The 21146-nt window shown below is 37.4% G+C and overlaps 2 long non-coding RNA genes across 9 annotated transcripts in view; both read right to left on the reverse strand.

The window, feature by feature from the left end:
* Nucleotides 1-4934: 4934 nt before the first annotated feature.
* On the reverse strand, nucleotides 4935-11050 carry LOC127383060 (uncharacterized). The gene is made up of 2 exons (XR_007889105.1): nucleotides 8188-11050; nucleotides 4935-7295 (listed from the first exon to the last, which is right to left on the reverse strand). It is a non-coding gene; the product is annotated as an uncharacterized LOC127383060 (long non-coding RNA).
* A 4851-nt stretch (nucleotides 11051-15901) lies between these two features.
* The window catches only part of LOC127382431 (uncharacterized), a 177584-nt gene continuing 172339 nt past the window's right edge, over nucleotides 15902-21146 (reverse strand). For 7 of the 8 annotated variants that reach the window (XR_007888953.1, XR_007888956.1, XR_007888954.1 and 4 more), the window contains one exon: nucleotides 15902-18467. This is a non-coding gene — a long non-coding RNA (uncharacterized LOC127382431). Of the gene's footprint in view, nucleotides 18468-19043; nucleotides 19096-21146 lie in introns of those variants that run through there. The other variant, XR_007888957.1, reaches the window with a different exon arrangement.

A 21146-nucleotide genomic window follows, 5' to 3' on the forward strand; every position in this document is an offset into this window, starting at 1 on the left:
TCTTTGTGAGGTTTTTACTCTCCAGTCTAACACTTAATACTTTTATTTCAGTTTTTAAAGTTGTTTTTTTTTAAAGTTCCATGATCCATACACTATTATGACTTTCACCCTTTTTTACCAAGTGGAAAAAAAGGATCAGGTCAAGGATATTATTATAGGAAAGCAGTTTCACTGATAAATGTGAATAGCAAAACTTTTATAAATTTATGTCTCCTTTATATCTCAGTTTTTAAAATCTTATTTTATAATTAACATCATCGTGAATATAAAAAAACTGAACAGAGCAAGATGCATTAAATTGGTGCCTGTGTAAATGTGTGTCTTGTGTCTATAATTCAGTTTGACTCCTGCAGTGAAAAATGAAAACAACATTAATATATGTGCACTGATAACAAATCTTATCAAGTTCTCTCAGATTACACTGAAATATGACTTTGTCTGTCCTTTGTTATTCCACACTCTGGTGTCTGCTGTGTGAAGAGAGTGCAATATTGAGGCCCCAGGGCAAGAATAAAATAAAGATCTGTCTGGTGTTCAAGCCTATGCAGTGTTTGAAGGGTGTATGTTGAAAAAAAAGTAAAGCTCTTCAGATTCCCACACTTTGTTTCAATCCTATGTTACTAAAGGCCTCTGGCAGCATCATACTGTTAGACTCCATTTTTCTTTTAGGAAAGGTTTCAGTTACATTTTGTTTCCGTCACTGTCAAAAAAAAATGCTCTCTGACCTAAGGTTAGTGCCAAGAAAAGATCATACTTACAAGAGTGCACTACTCTTACCATGTTACCCATCAGCACAGAGGAGTTTTCCATAAATTAAAATTCATTTTTGTGCTCTGTGCTTTCGTATGCTGGAAAACTGGAGTAATTCCTGTCACATGGAGCATGCCATATGGAGCACTATATCCCCACCAAAATGCAATATAACAAAAAAACTCCTCATTAAAAATAATCCACACTTTTTTCCTTTTCCAGAAACAATACTTACTGATCATGAAGAGGAAAATTATGTTACATCAGAATTCACCTAGTTGAGTCGTCTTACAAAAAAGCTGAGGAGCCCAGCATTTAGATTTTACAAACAGGCTGGGCAAGATCTTCTTCCCTGTGTTTTCTTGCTTTTTTGGAATGGTAGCAAAAAGAGAAATTGACAGAAAGAGTTTTTCTTAATGATCCTTTCTGCATATGCAACTTCAGCTACAATGAGAATGCAACTGAAATGCCAAGGGAGAGGATATACCCTTATCATACAACATGGACAAAAAAGTGACTCAACATGTCCTCTCCAGAAGGAACCTAACTATATTTAGGATATGTATATAGACTTGAGGGACAGTAGGTTTCTTGACTTTTTTATCTTGTTTTCCCATTTTAACTTATGATTGATAAAGTGCAATATGCTCAGTACCATTCATGCTTCAGGAAATGGCAAAATGAGACTTGCACAGTCATAAACGTGAAAAGCAGGGAAGAAAAGCAGGAAGGATGGTAATTTCCCTCCCCACACAACTGTTTGAGGTTCTAAAATTGTTCTTGCTTCACACTAGGGTAACATAAAGAACTTTTAGTGGGCAAGCAAGAATTAATTTAACAAAGGCAAATGCAAAGTGCTGCACCTGGGACAGAATAACCAAAGAGCCCAGTAGAGGCCAGGATCTGTGTAGCTCAGGAGCTGCCTGGCTGAAAGGGATCTGGGAGTTCTGGTGGACACCAAGATGAACATAAATCAGCAGTATGTTGGTGCAACAACAAAAGCAACAAAGGCAAGTTGTGACATCACTAGCAGAGATAGAGATGTGATCATCCTGCTCTACTCAGCACTTGTCAGGCCATACCTGGAGTACTGTGTCCAGTTTTGGTCCCCATAATTCAAAAAGGACATGGACAGATTGGATAGGTTCTAAAGGAGGGCTACAAAGATAATCAAAGGGCTGGAGCACCTGGCCTATGAAGGAGTTAAGTTTTTTCACCATGGAGAAGAGGAGGCTCAGGGATAACCTCATCACAGTTTCTAGCTACAAAGAGAATGGAAGCTCTCTTTTCACAAGGAGCCACATGAAGAATACAAGAGGCAATGGGTACAAGTTGCACTGGGAGAAGTTTAATACTGGAGAAAAAAAAAAAAAAAAAAAGGAATTGTAAAAAAGGAATTTTTTACAATAAGAACAATAATTCACTGGAAGAACCTCCCCAGGGACATGGTGGAGACTCCATCACCAGAGGTTTTCAAGATGGAAGTGCAGAGGGTGCTAGATAATCTCATTTAGGTTCCCTTTCCCAGAAAAAGTTTGTACTGGATGATCTTTTGAGGTCCTTTCCAACCTGGCCTGTTCTATGATTCCATGATTCTGTGATTCTGTTCTTTAGAAGGGGAAAACAGTATTTTCTTCCTGGCAAAAACCTAGTGGGGAGGGTACATAGACTGAAAGGGTTTTCTCCAAATAAGCAGAAGCTCAGCTTTCTCCTGCACATTTTCTTAGAGCTAAAATATTCATATTTTATTTCAAGCTCAAGGTAAATTCCTTTAGAAGCTTGTGCCCCCTGCTTATAAATCATTAATCTCAAATCTAGATAAGTCAAGGAAAAAACAAAACAAAACTGTATTTCTTGAGTGAGAGTATTTCATTACATTTTCTTTATGTCCTGTATATTTCCAGTATTTCTTCAATGCTTAAATTAACAAAAACCTGACACAACAGTTTACTTTTGTCACATCTTTCTATCCTCATGGCTGTTAAAACAAATGGCTACACACTCTGTAGCACATCCAGCCATAAATGTATAATCAGAGGCCCAGATACTTTGCATCTTGTCGTGCAATCTGTTCTCTGGAAGGAAAATCTGGCCATGAACAGGGAAGGAACCAACTTCTTCCTTTGAAACCTGAGCAACCAAAAAGCATACATAAAATAGGTTCACAATAACAGAAACAGGTTTGTGCCATGTAATCTCTTCTTCATTCTCTCCTTCTTTTTTTTCTTTTTTTTCTTTTTTTTTTTTTTAATAAACAGTTTGGCAATAATTTAATTAATGCCTTGTCTGGGCTTTCAATCAGTCACCTCCCTGACAGGGATGCCAGGGCACTGAAATACTGTTATGGCACCATGGGATCCATGCTCAGAGCTTTACTCCTATCCCAGCTGTAGGCCCACCATGATGAACTGACATTGCAGATGACTCAGCACAGTGATACTGAAAGAGCTAGCATGCAGAAGCAGCAGGTGTAGCAGCCTGTCACCATACTGATCAAGCCCTGGCTTGTGCCAGTTTTCATCACCATAAACCAACAAATTGCCCCCTTGGCCCAGTGAGAGAGAAGGAAACAATCGGGACACCATGGAAAAGTAGTAAGACTGAGACTATTCCACCAAACTTTACAGTTTGGCTTGAAAGATTCTTTCAAGCCCACTTGCATTTCTTGAAGCATTTGAGTTGCCATGCTTGTGTCTGTGGAAAGAAATAAAGTCTTTAGCACACTGCTTATACCATGACTGAATTATTTATATAGGGTGGGTGTATGCTCTATAAATCAAGAGGAGACCAGTTCCTGGAAACTGATGCCCAAACCTCTACACAATCCCTGGGCCACTGTCACACTACAGAGACTCCCCACAGAAAGGACCTTTTTTCTTCTAGCTTCCCATCTGCCTTTTTTCTGCTCAACCTCCATCAGCTGAACCTGCTGGACTTTGATGGCTCCAACCCAGCAAAAGTATATGAAGTGTCTTGCTGCTGGAGACTACCAGGGTGCTGATGCCCCCAGATTGCCAAAGTGAAACAAACTCTGAAAATAGTGCTTTCCTTCTATAGTAAGGACAGAGATATCATATGGGTACAAATGCTGTCCAAGCCAGGAAACTCATCAACAGGTCTCAGAGCATCTCTTCTAGGACAATTAGTTTTCCTACAGATTTTCATTATTTTTTTTTTCACTTGTACATTTTAAGACCTACTTTTTCAGTAGTTCTGATTAGAAAGTTGTTGCATTCCACACCTCAGTACATTTAGGAAGCAAGTGTCATTCATATTCAGGTAACTCTGGTAAGACCAGTCTAAACAATTCACTCTTGACACCTTTGGTTTGCCAGTAATGCTTCTAAATGACTCAGGTTATTTTACAAGGGCATAGACATATTTCTGTTGTCAGCCACAGAAATATTTTGCTCATACCAGTAAAGACTTTCAAATAGTCTACCAGACTTAGAATGAGTGACAGCTGCCATTCATTTCTTTTTTCACTTTTCTTTTACATAATAGAAGTTGAACAATGCAAGAATAAATGTGCTTAAATTCATCTCATCTGAGTCTGAGGTCAAAGGCGTCTTGGAGTCTAGTCTTTTTAAAAAAGGAATTATGAGATTTTTCTTTTTTTTTTTAAAGGATACTTTATAACTATGAATTCGCTCAGGTAGTAAATGTGACCTCTGCTTTATGCTGCAGATATAAGCGTGAGCAGAACAATGAAGGTCTTTCGGATGGGTGTGCTCTAAAAAAAGGGACCCTTTCTGTGCACAACTACACTTAGTGACCTCCTTAGTGTCTTGAATCTGACACCAGGACCTTTCTAGACAAGTTAGTCACTCAGGCACATGTCAGGGGGAATTTTGAGTTACATTTCCCATGGTTCTGGCGGAAATTCCTTCTCCATCCCTTGGTAGTGCAGCAATGATTTCTGCAGTTATTTAGGATTATTCTTGGGTTTTAGTTTGTAGGTTTGTTTGTAGACATCTGTGGGGAGGTCTTTCCTCCAAAGCCTCTCTTATTGAAGTTGGCCATTTGTATCAAATGGAAGTATCTCTAAAATGCATTGAAAATGTCCTATGCCCCCATTTGCTTTTGATTTTATGGGGAGGAAAGAAAGAAAGAAAATTCTGTGTTTATGTTTTCTTGGTAACATTGTAGCTGAAAAAAAAAAAAAAAATCAAGCAGAGCCTATCTGGTTTACAACAGCTTTCTTTTATTCTCTTTTTGGTTGTTTTTCAGGAGTACTAGGCCTGACTTCCAACATATATTTGGTTTTCCTTGTTGACAATTTTACCGTTACTTTTGATTTGAAGGTTTCTTCTTTCCATTAATATTTAACAATGTTGCGGTCTGTCTGCTTCTGTTCATAATAGCTTTCCATATTGTGTTCATTAACTAATTCTCCGTTCTGTCCAAATAATTTCTAGATATATTGCCACATGTATCTCTGAGAGTGTCTTCAAGTTTATTCTCTCCTATCAGAGATGGATTCCTGCAAATGTGGTGGAAAATCTGCCTGAGAGCAGAAGTTCAAACTCCTCTCTACCTCGATGATAGAAGATACATCTGGAAATCGGAATTTCTTGAAAGTACTTAAAAAAAAAAAAAAAGTCATGACACAGCACACAAGTCATGCTCGTCTTCTACATTGGCTTCTCTGATGTCCAGACATATTAGAAAAATGAAACAAAGTACTCAGTTGGTTCCTGGCCGTTTATGAATCAAATCGTAGATTAAACAACCATTCTCACACCAAAAAAACAGGATGATTGGTTGGCAGCAGTTCTCAAGTCGGTCATCTGTGATATCACATCCATTTTCATGTGCTAATGGTACTCCTTAGCTTATGATTGTCCATCCCATGACACTTAAGGAGACTGATAAACAGGTAAGGTAGAAACTTACAGTGTATCTTTGTCTTCTTCATACTACCCATTTTACAAGCAAAATGCAGGTTGATAGTCAGATGCACAAAGTGCATGTGGACTTTGGAAAATACTAGTGTTATTCTAAGATGGCTTTGAGTCCTGTTGCTCATAACTATAATAATTCCTGTTCTTCCAGTCAGGAAACTCCAAGGTAGCATATCAGCCTCTGATCCTGTGCTCAGCTCATTTGTGTCCAGGCAAGAACCTGATGACACATATCCCAGTTCAGGCCATGCACAAGAATTCTATTTCATTGTGTCAATGTTAGGAGACTACAGGACTGTTAATCAAATAAGTGTGCTTGCTTATTATATCTTAAAGATATATTCTTAAAATGAAGGACTATGTATTCTCCAGGCTCCTAGTAAACAATCAGTCCCAGAGGTAGTTAAATAAAACAGACAAGCCTCAGCCTTCACTTTCTACAGCACATCTCTGCAGTCCATAGACTATAGACAGCAACCTTGGTGGGAATTTTTAATAAAAGGTGTTTCCACCAGAATTTGTCAAAACTAAAATTTCTTTTTTTCACAAGCACATCTTGTTGAGAAATTTTCCCAGCAGCAAGATGGGCTAATAGGTTGTTTGGAACCTCAGACAGAAGATTACCCAGGTTGTAGGAAAGCTATCATGCAAGTTTTGCACCCTTTTTACACTGAGCACCTTACTTATTGCAATAGCTGGTTAGTTCTTTTCTGGTTGCATCCAACACAGAAGCCTCAAAGCTCTAAGGAATGGAAAAACTTAAAAGTATTTCTCATTTCCCTCTTTCAATATTTCAAGTAAGCATGCTAAAAAAAAATAAACCATGTAGACAGACAATAAATCTTGAAATAGACTGCTTTCTTCTTCCAGTGGTACCTCAGGCAAATAAACTGTGGCAAAGAAAGGAAAAGGATTAAAGCTATGTAAAATTCCCTTGTTTACTTATGTTCTACATCTTCTTAAACTACTGCTTCTCCCAAGGGACTCAAAGTCCTAGAGTCACTCAGCTCTTTTACGAACCACTGAGAAGAAACGTTTAATGATGCTTATCAGAACAATTCTGACAAATCACTCAGGAATTTCAAACCAGGTAATTCTTACTTTTAATAAAAATATAATAAAGATGGCATTAAAAAAAAGTTGCAGAAAATGTTAGTACTGTAGTTATTTCATGGACCATTCTTACTCACTGAAGAAACTTTTATTTCCTCTTTCAACAGGAATTATATCAGCTCTGATGAATCCTTGTTGAAATACATCTGGCTTGGTTAACATCCTTTCTATTCCTCAGTAATTTCACAGAACTGCTTTTAAATCTCATGTAGCCATTATCAGTAATTTCAATGCTGCACACACCACTTCCAGAACCAAAAACACGTTACCCATGCTATTGACTATCTCATAGATAGAAGGTTAAAGCTTATTCTTTTATTGCTGGGATCTCTCTGTATCATTCAGTGTTTCCATCATGAGACAGAAGTGTGCCATCAAAGGATGTACTTCATATTTTGTACAGCATTCTGCTCCATTAGCTTTCACAGCCTGAGCTACTGTATATACTTCTGTTTTGTTTGTGGTTGCTTGGAAAACTACCAAAGGAGGAGAAAGAATTCACACTTAATTCTTCCAAAGCAAGCACACCTAATGAGAGAAAGTAAGAAATTAAAATTTTAGACATCTCATGCACAGATATTCACAAAGATTATTCATCTTAGTCTGTTTAGAGAACTGATGAGACACTACAGCTCAAATTTGAATATGTTTGCTAATGATACATAGTTCTGTTTACCCTTCACATCACAGAGCTATATCACTCTTACTAAATTCATCTACTTTTTCATGAAGACGAGCTCATGGCTGAAGAACAGCTATTTGAAAATTAATCAGATGAAAATGAAGATTACACTGTGAGGTAGAGGAAGACACACAGTTTGTCAAAAGGCATTTTCTCATCTATTTGATCAAACGTAATCACAACTAGTTCATTTGTAACACCAGTTATTCTAAGAACTTTTGACTCCTCACTGATGGAACTTTTCATCATACAGGCAAAGGTAATTAATTTGGGTTAGGACACTCCATTATGTTTTCCCTTAAATTATCTGACTTTATGTCCCTTGAATACATTTAGAAGGACTACAACTACATAGTCTTAGAAGTAGACACAAAACAACTCCGGAAACTACAGCCAAGGCTGAAATCCCGCAGAGAACTCTCTAACTTGCCATAAGGTCCATAAGTGTCACCCAGCTTTATCTTTTAGTCTCCTTGCAGAATTTCCCATCATGATCAAGATCTTGGGTCACTTTCTGGCTGGGCATCCTTTAAAATAATTATTAATAATAAGAATAACAACAACAACAATAATAATAATAATTCCTTAAAAAAACACCATGGTTAGCAAGCAAAATGCTGCCTGTTGCAAGGAGAATGAAGGCTCTTTGTTGGACAGAATATTGCTTGGAACTGGTCCAAAACTGTTGAAAATATTCCTGGAAGACATAAGAACTAATGCAAGCCCTGTTAACCTTACCATTTGTCTGTAAAACCAACTTCTTTGACCTTCACTCTTCTAATAAACACCCAGCAGAATAGATGCAAATGTAAACAATATTTTGCTTTTTTTCATCTACAGACCATTATTCCCTGGAAAAGGCAGAGGAAAAGAAGAAAATAACCTGTATAAATTAGCTCTGAATTATTAATTTGTCTGACTATTAATATTTTTTTTCATAAGAAAGAAAAATTCCCTGTCCTGCACATTTGAAACAACCCAGGAGGTTTTATTATTCAGGAAAGACAGGTTTGACTGCCCTCTAAGAATAGGCTTTTATTGTTTATCATTCAAACACACCACATGTATCAAAGTCTGACTTTGCAGATAGTGCTGTTTATGCCACGTACAAATCATGGCGTTTTAAAAGAAACTAATATTTCCCTTCTAAATCATGGAAGCAGTCCCTAACTTTATAATCAGGAAGCAGGAAGATGAGTCCTACTCATATCTTCTGTATTTTTTGCTCACATCATAAGGCTCAGTTACTCATTGTCAACATCCAAGACTCAGACATATTTACAGGAAAGTGAGTCAGTGATAATGGTTTTCAAAGCAAAGTTAATTAAATATTAATGATATTAAGTAATATGCTTTTCATGAACCCAAAAAATTAAATAATTGAAACTACTAGTAATGATCCAGCTCAAAAATAATGAAAAAATGAGGCTGCTTGCATCTGTTAATTTGTTTGGAGTTATCACCGAAAAAAAAATAATAATTTAGCTCAGTAACATCCAGATCTAATAACACCACAGAATATTTTATGTCTCCAACCATATTGCACCCAAGATGCACTAAGCTCTTTCTAAACTTCTGTCTCTGCAGCCAGCCAGTTCCATTGCCTGCTCAGGCTGGAGGCAGAGAAGGCCTCTGCCAACTCTCTCACTCAGCCTTCAGCACCAAAAGGGAGGGGAGGTAGGACAACACAGGTATAGCAATGCCAGCTTTCTTTAGGAAGCCGTTTTAACTGGCTGTGGTACAGAGATGTGGCATAGATAACAGAGGCTTCTTCTGACATTTCTACCTCATGCAGCTGCCCACGTACCAGATGCTATATGGCTTCAAACAAGGAAATCTGAAGTGCTTTGTTTCCTTGAAAGAAATTGAAAAAAATAAGAGGAAATGCCAAGGTATAAGGAAACTACTAAGACAGTGAGTAGTGTTAATCCTTAAAATAAAAATCAATATTGTTGCAATTAGGAGATACGTCATCACTTTTAAAGAAAGGATTCAATATAGTGCTAACTTACAAGGCATAGAAATAACTTACAATACATGTACATGGCTTGTCATTATTATGAAATAAACTTCTCTAAGAAACCTAAAATCCTCTCCACACCATGATAAAATATAAGTGTAACACCTAGCTGATATGTTACATCAATCTTTCATCTTCAAGCTAAACTATGGTGCATGTTCAGGAAAGAGCAGAATCACGTTCTAAAATGTGTACCTGCTGGCTGAACTGGCCTGATGAAGGGCCTGTAAGAAACCGTGCATTTAATACATTTAGCTTGGTCTTTAATGACCAGAAAAGAGAAAACGCAGCTCAGTGGATACAGAACTTGTGTGGTAACACATAATTATACTGATTTCCTTCTGACTGACAGGCTCTATATTACCCAGAAGACTGTACAATAAAACCACTTTAACTTAGGAACAGCCTGCTGAGATATATCATTTAACAAAACATTAAGCAGAAAGGAACAAAATTGTTCAGCATGAAAACTTCAGAATTAGCTAGAAAAGTGCAGTCCAGAATTTAGTCATGGGATGAAAGCAGAGAGACATTAGGTGTTATTAACTAATTGAATTTTTCTGCATTAAGTAAAATTGAAAGATCTGGCTGCTTTTGTAAATGTAGCCCATTGAGTTCAGAAGTTACTAAAGTTATATTCCGTCAGAAAAAATATTCTGTTTTCTTGAAATGGAGGCTAAAGTTACAAATCTGAAATGTAAATCTTGATATCTTGTCAGAAATATTGTATTTCTCAAAAAGATCAACCAGAAGGAAATTAAGCCCCTGTACTACAGAGCAGATTGTTTTGCCCACTTTCAGAAATGACAGTGATGCAGAAGGTAGAACCAAAGACAGAACAGCCAGTAGGAACAGAGCCAAAGGAATGGAAAGGTATGAAGGGGACATTATGTGACATTGCCTTGAAAAGGCATCCTTGAAGAAATTTGCTCATTGACTAATTTTATTTAAGATTTGGGAATTTGCTTTATTTCACTATTTTCATTAATTTCTTTATCACAAAAACTGTGTCCAAATTAAGAAACTGGCTAACATCATAAAGCTGGTTAGATAATTTTTCAAGATATAACTGGAATAACACCTAGGAAGAACTAGATGACCTTGAAACATGAAGAAACAAAAATGTAATAGTAAAATAGAATACAAGGTCCTGAATTGAGGAAATAACAGAAATTTCTGAAAGAACTCGTAAGTGCATCAGCTAGAACTGAAGGAGAAAAACATCTGTACCTTAGGTAACCACAGAAGGACCAACACCCAACAAAGAAAAGCAGCTATGAAAAATATTATTAAAAGGTGTTTCAGTTCAGCAGATTCCAGTTGAACTACATAAATATAAATGTCATATAAATGTGATGCCTAATTTAAAATACAGATTTCATCACACATATTTAGATACAAGGAACTTGGGCTAGAACAGATATAGACAATTAGCACTCATATGGTGTGAGCAATGACCAGCCCACCATATGAGGTGAGGTTAGATGAAATTTGTTTGTTTTCAGTCAAGTAAAATGAAGACCAGGAGGAATTTGTTATCTATAAATTTGGGGTAAGACACAGAGAGAGAAAAGAAAAAAAAAAAAAAAAAAAAAAGATTGCTTTAATTTAGAGTATAAAATCATGTAATAGTATGTAAACTTATTAAGAGATCAGAAAAATGTTAGCCTAGTTCTAGCCTGTCAGGTAGTGAAGTCTAAAACAGCATTTCAGATGCTTCTCATCCATCATATGCTTATTATCCTTCAGGTTTGATTAAGAAAAATTCAATTAATTTGTGCTACTATTACTAAATTATAGAAAAAAAAGTGGGCTTACAAAAATCAAGAGGAAGTTGACTTTATGGGTAGAATTCACTGTTTTTTTCTTTGCCTGGCAGAAGAAGGATGGTATGAGTCCATAGTGTTGCACTAGAATGTACCTCTGACACTTCAACCTCCAGGTGACCTCCTCCCCGAAGGCAAGTGGCTTGATGCTCTTTACATAAAGTAAATCTGCTCATATCAAGCGTGTTTTCATGAGCAACAATTCAAATGTATTTTCCCACCTACAGTTATGAAACCCCCAAAAATTCAGATTATCTGTAGAGATTCAATGAAAAGCAGGTAGCTATTTATGGAGGCAAAGCAAAAGAGGAGTGCATCCCAGCTTGAGCACCAAGTCAGTATTTACTCAAATAATGGCTCCTAGAGTGACAGGAAGTGTATGGAGAAACTCTGATTCATCACGCACCTCAGAGGTATCAGTGGAAATTGGGCTGCATGCACAGTAAGATCTGAACATCACTATAGCTCAGGCTGTGCATGATGACTTGTCTTTGTTTCCTCAAATGAAGTGCTTTTCTCTTGTTCTAAGAGCCTGGTCTGTTCAAATTAATCCCACTTGCAACAAGTTACATTATCTGAGAGATGGTTTTAAAGAAATGTCCTTCCCTGTATTTTATCGGCTTGTCATACAATTTCATAGTCATCTCTTAGCCATATCAATTAATATCAAGATAATTTTTTTCTTAGCTACAAAAGAAAGAAGTTCACAGTTTGTGGAAGAAGGGACTTGTCACTTGGGAGGACTACAGGAACATTGCCAGGGCATGTAGGAAAGCAACAAGGAAGGCCAAAGCTCTCCTAGAACTAAACCTGCAAAGGAAGTAAAAGAGAATGAGAAGGGCTTCTTCAAATACATCAGCGGGAAAAGGAAGAAGAGGGAAATTGTGGGCCCTCTGCTGAATGAGGTGGGAGCCCTCGTAACAGAGGATGCAGAGAAGGCAGAGTTATTTAATACCTTCTTTGCTTCAGTCTTTAGTCTTAGGACCAGCCTTCAGGAATCACAGACCATGGAAGTAAGAGAGAAAACCTGGAGGAAGGAAGACTCTCCACTGATCAGAGAGGACTGGGTTAGAGTTTGCTTGGATAAACTGAATATACACAATCCGTGGGCCCTGAAGGGATACACCCATGAGTGTTGAGAGAGCTGGCTAATGTTGTTACCCTACCACTTTCCATCCTTTTTGAAAGATCATGGAAAACAGTAGAGATGCCTGAGGACTGGAGGAAAGACAATGTCACCCCAGTCTTCAAAAAGGGCAAGAAGGATGATCTAGGAAACTACAGAACAGTCAGCCTCAAATCAATCCCTGGAAAAATGAAGGAGCAGCCCATTCTGGAGGTCATGACTAAGTACATGGAATAGAGGAAGGTTATCAGGAGTATCCTGCATGGATTTACAAAGTGGAAATCATGTTTGACTAGTCTGATAGCCTTCTATGATGGTGTGACTGAATGGGTAGATGCAGGGAGATCAGTGGATGTAGCCTACCTTGACCTTAGCAAGGCTTTTGATGCTGTTTCCCATAATATCTTTATAAGCAAGTTCAGGAAGTGTGGGGTAGAAGAGCAGACAGTGGCATGGATTGAGAACTGGCTAAAGAATAGAGCCCAGAGGGTGGTGATCAATGTTGCAGAGTCCAGCTGGAGACCTGTAACTAGTGGAGTTCCCCAGGGGTCAATGCTGGGTCCAGTCCTGTTCAACATCTTCATCAACAACCTGGATGAGGGGACAGAGTGTCTTCTCAGCAAGTTTGCTGATGATACGAAGCTGGGAGGATTGGCTGATACACCTGAAAGCTGTGCAGACATTCAGCGAGATTTGGACAGGCTGGAGAGCTGGGCGAAGAGGAACCTAATGAAGTTCAACAAGAATAAGTATAGAGTTCCGCACCTGGGGAGAAGTAACATGAACCAATACAGGTTAGAAACCAACCTGCTAGAAGGCAGCTCTGTGGAGAAGGACCTTGGAGTCCTGGTGGACAACAAGTTATCCATGGGGCAGCAATGTGCCCTTGTGACCAAGAATGCCAAGGGTATCTTGGGATGTTTTAAGAAGAGTGTGTCCAGCAGGTCGAGGGATGTTCTCCTCCCCCTCTTCTCTGCCCTAGTGAGACCACATCTGGAGTATTGTGCCCAGTTCTGGGCTCCCCAGTTCAAGAGGGACAGGGATTTACTTGAGAGAGTCCAGTGGAAGCTACGAGGATGATTAAAGGACTGGAACATCTGTCTTATGAGAAAAGGCTGAGAAACCTGGGGCTGTTTAGTCTAGAGAAAAAAATGAGAGGGGATCATATCACTGTATATAAATATCTGAAGGGTGGTTGTCAAGAAGGAGGGGCCAGTCTCTTTTTAGTTGTGTCTTGTCATAAGACAAGGGGCAATGGATGCAAACTAGATCACAGGAAGTTCCATTTCAATATGAGGAAATACTTCTTTACTGTAAGGGTTATGGAGCACTGGAACAGGCTGCCCAGAGAGGTTGTGGAACCTCCTTCTCTGAAGACTTTCAAGACCTGTTTGGATGCACTTCTGTGTGACCTGCCCTGCTCTGGCAGGAGGGTTGGACTCAGTGATCTCCAGAGGTCCCTTCCAATCCCTAACATTCTGTGATTGTGTGATACACATATCTATTTCATCATCCTTTTATCAATGCTTACTATCATATTACTATGTTTGCATTATTATTTTGTTTCAAAAATCTACTTCATTATTACTGAAAAACAGTTTGAGTAAACAATCTGAATTGTTACTACCTTAGTTATCTTTTTACTGAACAAACCAGATCACTTCTCATTGAGGTGAGTGGGTTAAAGTCCATGTATCAACATAGCTACACTAGTATTCATTCAGAGAAAGCAAACCTTTAAAGGCTAATATCTTCTTTATGTATTTCTGCAAAGTTAGAGCAATAGGATCATTGCTGCTTGATGCTGAAGAATACACAAATTCTTCCTGAAAGTGTTCTCGTACTTTAACGTCTGTCTTACACACTGAAGCTACTATAGCAAGTTTTGCCACTGCCACCTAGGGTCACCATTAGTGGTAACAGAAACAGAAGCAATGAGACAGCAGCATTTATTGAGATGAATTAATTTTACTCTTTTAGAAAGGTGTACTGTGACATACAGAAGGAATAAGAGCAGCTAGGTTTGAGATGCAGGTCATGAATTCACTTCCCTATGAAAGGCTTTATAAGACATAGCCTTTTGACACATCAGAGGTTTAGCATAGAAGGCTTCTATCAGTCCTTGTACTTACCAAACAGAAACAAGAATGCTGGAAGATTATTGCTGCTTCATTGCACTTTCAGAAACAGAACAACCCTGTGAAGTACAAACCTAAAAGACCCTGGACCAAGGACATCTTTATCTGCATTAAGTACTTCTCAGCATCTGTCAGGGAAACAGCATGTAAAAGCAAATACTGTAATTCAGCATGAAGAATTTACAAGAATTTACACACACTCATGATCAACTTGCAAATTGAAGAAAAAAAAAATAATAATGACATAAAGTTAAAAGCATGAAAAACTTGTAACACCTGAACATATTCTTTTTTTTAGTCTCCTAGCATCAAATCCAGTATTCAGATGAGGTATTCAGAAAGACTTTGGAAGAAGTAGAACACAAGATCGCATGCACAACAGCGAAACTGTATTGAGAAATATAATCACTGACTTAGGAATTCCTAAATGGAAATATGGTATACCTGAACTTGTTAAAATGATGTGGAGCACTGACAAACTAAAAGAGGTTCAGGGAGCAGCCAACAAGCACCACACATTCATACAGCTCCTCGGTATTGCACTCAAGCACTCGTTTGCAATTCTTACCTCCAAGAAGGTATAACTGGAAATTTAATCCATCCTGGAATCATGTAGTGAAACATTGAAAAGAATACCTTAACTTAGATAGGTTAAAAAAAATATGAAGTATAGGCTCAGTTAATAGCTTTTTGCAGGTGAACATGATTGCCTTTTGGATATGCAAAAACAGTAACAGGAAAAACCATACAAGACACGGTTTTGAAGCTAGTGAGCTTTTTGATCTGTTTCAGTATCTTGAAAAGTTGATTCATGTGTATAGTGATAACGTCATATGAATTAAAACTAGCTAAAAGACCATGACAAATAGGAATGCTAAAAATATCATTAAATTTTTAACTCAGCCTCCGTGCTCATATAGATAAGATTAGATCAGTATGTTAGACTGAAGGATAGAAATATTCACACCATCAAAGGGAGACGTAATGGGTAGCAATGAAATCTTTACAACAGCAACATCTCTTAAACAAATCAGTGTCCTAACCTGCTTTCTGAGTAAAGCCCAGACAATCTAGAACCACTCACAAGAGGTCCATCCACTTGAACTGACATATCTACCTGCATCAGAGTCTCGATTTCAGATAATGTTGGTCATGAAAGATAGGTGACGGTAAAAAAAAAAAAAAAAAAAAAAAAGTCTTATAGGAGTAATGCATGAATTAAAGCAAAACTTGCCTTTCTTTCTTTTCTTCACTTTTTGATTGGATGAAAACAATGTTTCTTATTTATACATCAATAATCATATGTTGTCTTCAGTTTGTTAATAAATATGTAGAAAGTAAATAATATTGCAAAATAATTTAATATAATAATAGCTTTTACAATATATATATATATTTTAAAATTTCCTAATGCATCTCTTATGTTTTATTTAGTGTTACTCTCTTGTAATCTTCTATGGACCATGAAAGCTTGTTGGCAAAGACGGACAAGCAGAGTAGCTATTTGGATAAAATAGTTTAAGATATACACTGAAGTGTTAAGACTCCTTTGGTGCTATCAACACAAAAAGAGTAATTCTTCACCAGTATCAGCATTTATTCTTCTAAAATGTCCTTGTGTAACCAGTTGAGTTACCCAGTGGAGTTCATTCTGCTGGCAATAGAACATTTCCAGAAACAGCATCTTCAGTGTCTTGTTCTCTATAGCAAGACTGATGCTACTGCTACTAATGCTGAATATTTCCTTACTAATTCCAATAGCGACATTGACATAGAGCAATTCACCCCCAGGAAGGAAGAATAATCCAGGAAAGGTCTGTCTAATGCCTAGAGGCAATATATATTAGAAATCAAAGTGAAAGGTACCACAGCTAAAGTTTCCCAAATGACCTGTTACTTCAATTGTTAAGTTTCAGATTCTTTTCTGTACCTATCCTGAAAATACCAGATAACCTTTCTCAGGATAAACTAACAAAGTAAGGAGTATTAACATGGCTCTGGCTGACTGTGAGCCCAGCCTTGTACATTTCCTAGGTCTTACATGTCTTCCAGAAGGGAGAGATTGTACTGCTAAAACCCAAAAACATTACTTTAACCAATATTTTTAAAAGTATACCAATATACTGGCTTTTCTTAACTTAACATGCAACACAAAAGCAAGTACAGTTGCTGTACTGTCACACTTCCATGCAGTGGATGTCTCTTTTCCTACTTACTTTTCTGCATTATGCATTATACACACTTAAAAGAAACCTTAAAAGAAAACATGAAGGCTCCTACCCTCACAAAGCATTTGAGTAGATGTCATGACAGGAAGTCATGGGGAAGGAATAAGCAATCCTGAAGTATTTTGCTTTGGAAGGAGATCTCATTAAAATCTGAAAATACTGGTCCTAAAAAAACTATGATTTAAGGCAATTTTATTTCAGTTTACTCCACATTTTATCAAACCAGATTGATATATTTTGTTTAGAGAAAACGACCAAAACAGTGTTTTGTAGTGCTTTAACTGCTTTGCTTTGACAAAGGCAGCAGAAAAAGGCTGGAAGATAAATATTGTGCAAGGGCAGCCTAAATGATTCATCAATTAGTCAAAAAAAACTAGTAATCTGAAAATTTTCATGGGTGAGAAACTTAATTTCTGGAAATATTATTTTTTTATTATTATTTTTTTTTTTGCTATGTGCAGTGCTATATTTTATTTTTATACCAAATGAATAATTTTCTAGGTATTTAGAAAAATCACCCACAAAGAAACTATATTAATGACAGTACAACCAGCCTCATTTGTTGTAATTTTGCTGCATCATTAAAACCAGTAAACCATAAAAGACCTTAATGTAACCTAATTGAAATTTTGGTACAGAAAACATTATTCTTGTCCTTTCCAGTCTCATTCATACCTGCCTTACCCCCTTTATTTTCCAACAGTGAAACATTGTCTTTGAGATCATATTGTCACTGTCCTAGAATTATCTATGAAGAAATGACAGATCATATGTTCAGTCTTTACTAGACTTGCTGCTTATAAATACGGTGTGAGGTCATCTGGGTGGAGAGACAGACACATCCAAAGCTGATCTACCTCATTTGAACTTAGGCTGGGATGAATCACCATGTGTAAGTGCCACTATTTTCACTGACTGTTGAGTTTACCCAGCCAGCTTTGACTGGCAGCTGAGATTAAGTGAGATATATCCTTAATGTCTAGACTAATCAATGTCCAGTGCTTTTACAGGGAGTAACAACGCCTACAAGCTCATAGATACACTGCAGCTGCTGTAAATGTTGTGGTGCTTTGCTAATGAGAAAACACACAGAGCATTTCCTAAGGGTGGTCAGAGTCAACATTCACCTCTGAGAAACTGCTGTAAAACTTACTCATACAACCAGGAATAAATTAGAGTAATTTGTCTCAGGAACTTTGGACTTCTCAAGCCAAAAGTGACAACTCAAAAAATCAAAGAAAGTGTATAATTTCCCATAGTTATTTTAAAAATTGTTGTGGATAACATTTATACTTCTGCCAGCTTTCTTCTTTCTTGCAAAACAGAGCTCTCTAGCTAACAAGAAGACTTCAAAAAGTTTTGCATTTATTTTCAGTTTAAATAAGGACACTGAATTTCTAATCATCTTTACAAAAACTATCCAACCCTTTGAAGGCTGGATTTAGATCTCACACTGATTTGAACTGGCATCACACTGAATTCAGTAGTTCTACTGAGTTAGGTTGGAACAAATGAGATTCAGATCTCTAACGCCTGCAAATGGGAATAGATTCAATACAAGAACTGCCTGTCTTTCAAGACTCCAAACACTTCTGACTCCAGCTGGAAACATCTCAACAGCAACATCTCTCAAGGTATCTTGGCATTTCCAGTGTTGGCCAGCTCCCAGAAATTCAAGGCCTGTAAAAATGAGAAATGGAAAATGCACTGAAACATTTCAGAACCTACATAAAGTCTGTATCACATCTGGAAATTGTGCCATTTTTGCAAGAACACCTTCAGGTAAGACAGAGTGAACAGAGCTGTTTAAATTCCCAACTGATTCTCTGTCCCAAATTCAGTTCTCACACTTAAGTTCCCTCCAGTCCATTGCTGAGTGCAAAATGATGTTTCAAGACACATAGTGACTCAATGACTACAGTTTAGCTCCTTGTTCTCGAAAGTGCTTTATGCAATTGAGAATAGAAAGGTACTAAAATAAAATAATGTTATATTCTTCAAATCTCTCCATTTCTATTATGTTGAGGACTTCATCAGTCCTTCACATAATGTCTAAGATCTGAGGAGTTCCTGTGATGCATCACAGAACTCTGACTAAGCTCGTTTGTGTTATGTTTCTCTGTAGAGATTCACAGTTAAATTCTTTTCAAGTATTTATTTAGAAGGTAGAATATCAGCTTTTGATAATCAACCAAAATTTTGCATACAATTTTTCTAGCCAATTACCTCTAACAGAGGGCCAAACTTACTGTAGAGCAATATATTTTTCTTCCAGTGACACTTTCAATGTAAAACCAACTTCTTATAACTGCAGAAGCAAAAGGGAAAAAACCCTGTTTTCACCAAGTTTGCATGAAACTCATTATTAACTAATTCAATTTTCATTAACTCTCCTTGCATGCTTTCCATTCGCTATGTCTGTCTCTGAATTTTAAAATCTGGCCCACACTTTGATGGTTCAGAATCATGTTTCCATAAGAAAGTATTATCTTACTAATGAAAACAGCTTGAGTAAATACCTATTACTCTTTTTACCTATTTGGAAACAATAATTACAGAACTTGCTCCACTGCCTTAAATTTTAAAGCATGTTTGCCAAAAACAGTCTTTCATGAGCTTTGTAGCAACTGATGGTCTTAAGCCTTAGCCTCAGAAAGAAAAGTGAAAAGATAACTGAAAGTTGTTAGCCAAAGGATATAGAAAACAGAGTGGATTTCAACACATCAGAGAGAAGACTGTCTGTTGTTAGATTGCAGAGGTGGGTTGTTTTTATTGCTTACATAAGTCACGGGTACTGAAATCAACTCACTCAGAATTAAAAGAAAATGTTAAAAGTTTCCACTTCTAATAACTTCATGGTCTTGGCCTCTTATCCAAGAGGATGGACAAAATCCCTAATTATTTCAAGGAGAGCAAAATAACTGCATTCAAGCACAAGAATTAAGTTGGCATAAATTTGTCATGAATGTTCTACATTTTGCCTACATATGTTAAAGAATCAATTCTGCTGCTCCACTCCCTTTTCAGTCCTCCAGTCAAACAAAATAACAGAAAGATGCCAACTAATCCAATTGGCATGTTCTGAGTGCTGACAATTTTTCATGAGAGATATCCTAAGCAGTAGACTAGCCTTTCATGTTCCAACTATAGTTTTGAACCGTTGACCTAAACCCAAACATCTCCAGACTGAAATGAGACCTCTGTTTTATATCCTGGATCTTCACAATGTGTAAATTATTTTGCTTCTGAAGATAGGTCGTGGTGGCATCTTAGTCAAGCCACTTCTCTGCCTCAGTTTTTACATTAACTTCTTCATTTTCCCATTAGGAAAATATAATTTTGAAGTCACCTACCTCTACACTTATGAATCATTTTTCCATTGTAAATTCTTAATCTTCATTCTGCAGGTCTTCCCAGCATGCTGTCACTCCTTATCTTTTATGTGAACTATGCTGACTTCTCAAGTTCCTCAGCATCTTTTCCACAGCTCAGATCATATGTATATTTCATCTTGATGTTCATGCCTTTAATCTTAAGTCACACTCCAACAATTACCTCATGTGGCTTTTTTACCACATGACTGACTTTCTTTTAAACGCTAGAGCTGTCAAAGCCTTTGGAAAACAGACAGCGTATAGCAATGTGGTGTGAGGACACCAGGAGGAGATATGGGATCACTGAAGAACAACTCCCAGGCCTGCAGACCAATTAGTATTTAACAGCACTGATGACATGTTAAAACAAGAAATGCTATTACATTATAAAGAAAAAAAATACTATCGATTGGAACAAACCTTCCTCTTCTTCCTTCCTCCATCTCAGATGAAAGTATCCCTTTCCTGACAGCCTCACCTTCCTCAAATAAAATTTGCATCCTCTTCCCAGTGAGGACACAGTCCAGATCTAATGAATGTCCATTCCAGCATTTCCAGTCCTTCCTTTATCTTGCTTTTCTGGAGATGCGTCCTTGTGAGGACCTGAGTACTTCTCCCTCTACAACTGAGAGAAGCAAAGTCTGCTGTGAGTATTAGCACAGCTTCATGAGGCCAAGAGAACTCAGACTCTCCATAAATCATTGGTGCTTCAGCAGTCAGAACACAGAAAATACAGTCAGACTAGGGGGAAGGAGGGGCAAGATAAAGCTGCCTCGTTTTGAGGGTGAGGAAGATATTTTTATCACCTTATCTCAAATTTTGTGCCCATTAGAGAGAGGGCAAGCACAAGCCTTGTATCACTCCCTTTTAAAGTAAAAGCAGCATTGCTGCACATATGAAAGCTTCACAGTTCAACCACAGGGAAGGGTTTTACCTTTATCTTATTGCTTCAGTTCAGCAATGCTTGCCAAAGCCCCTCTGATTC

Source organism: Apus apus, chromosome 3 (genome assembly GCF_020740795.1).
Source record: "Apus apus isolate bApuApu2 chromosome 3, bApuApu2.pri.cur, whole genome shotgun sequence".
NCBI classification, from domain to species: domain Eukaryota; kingdom Metazoa; phylum Chordata; class Aves; order Apodiformes; family Apodidae; genus Apus; species Apus apus.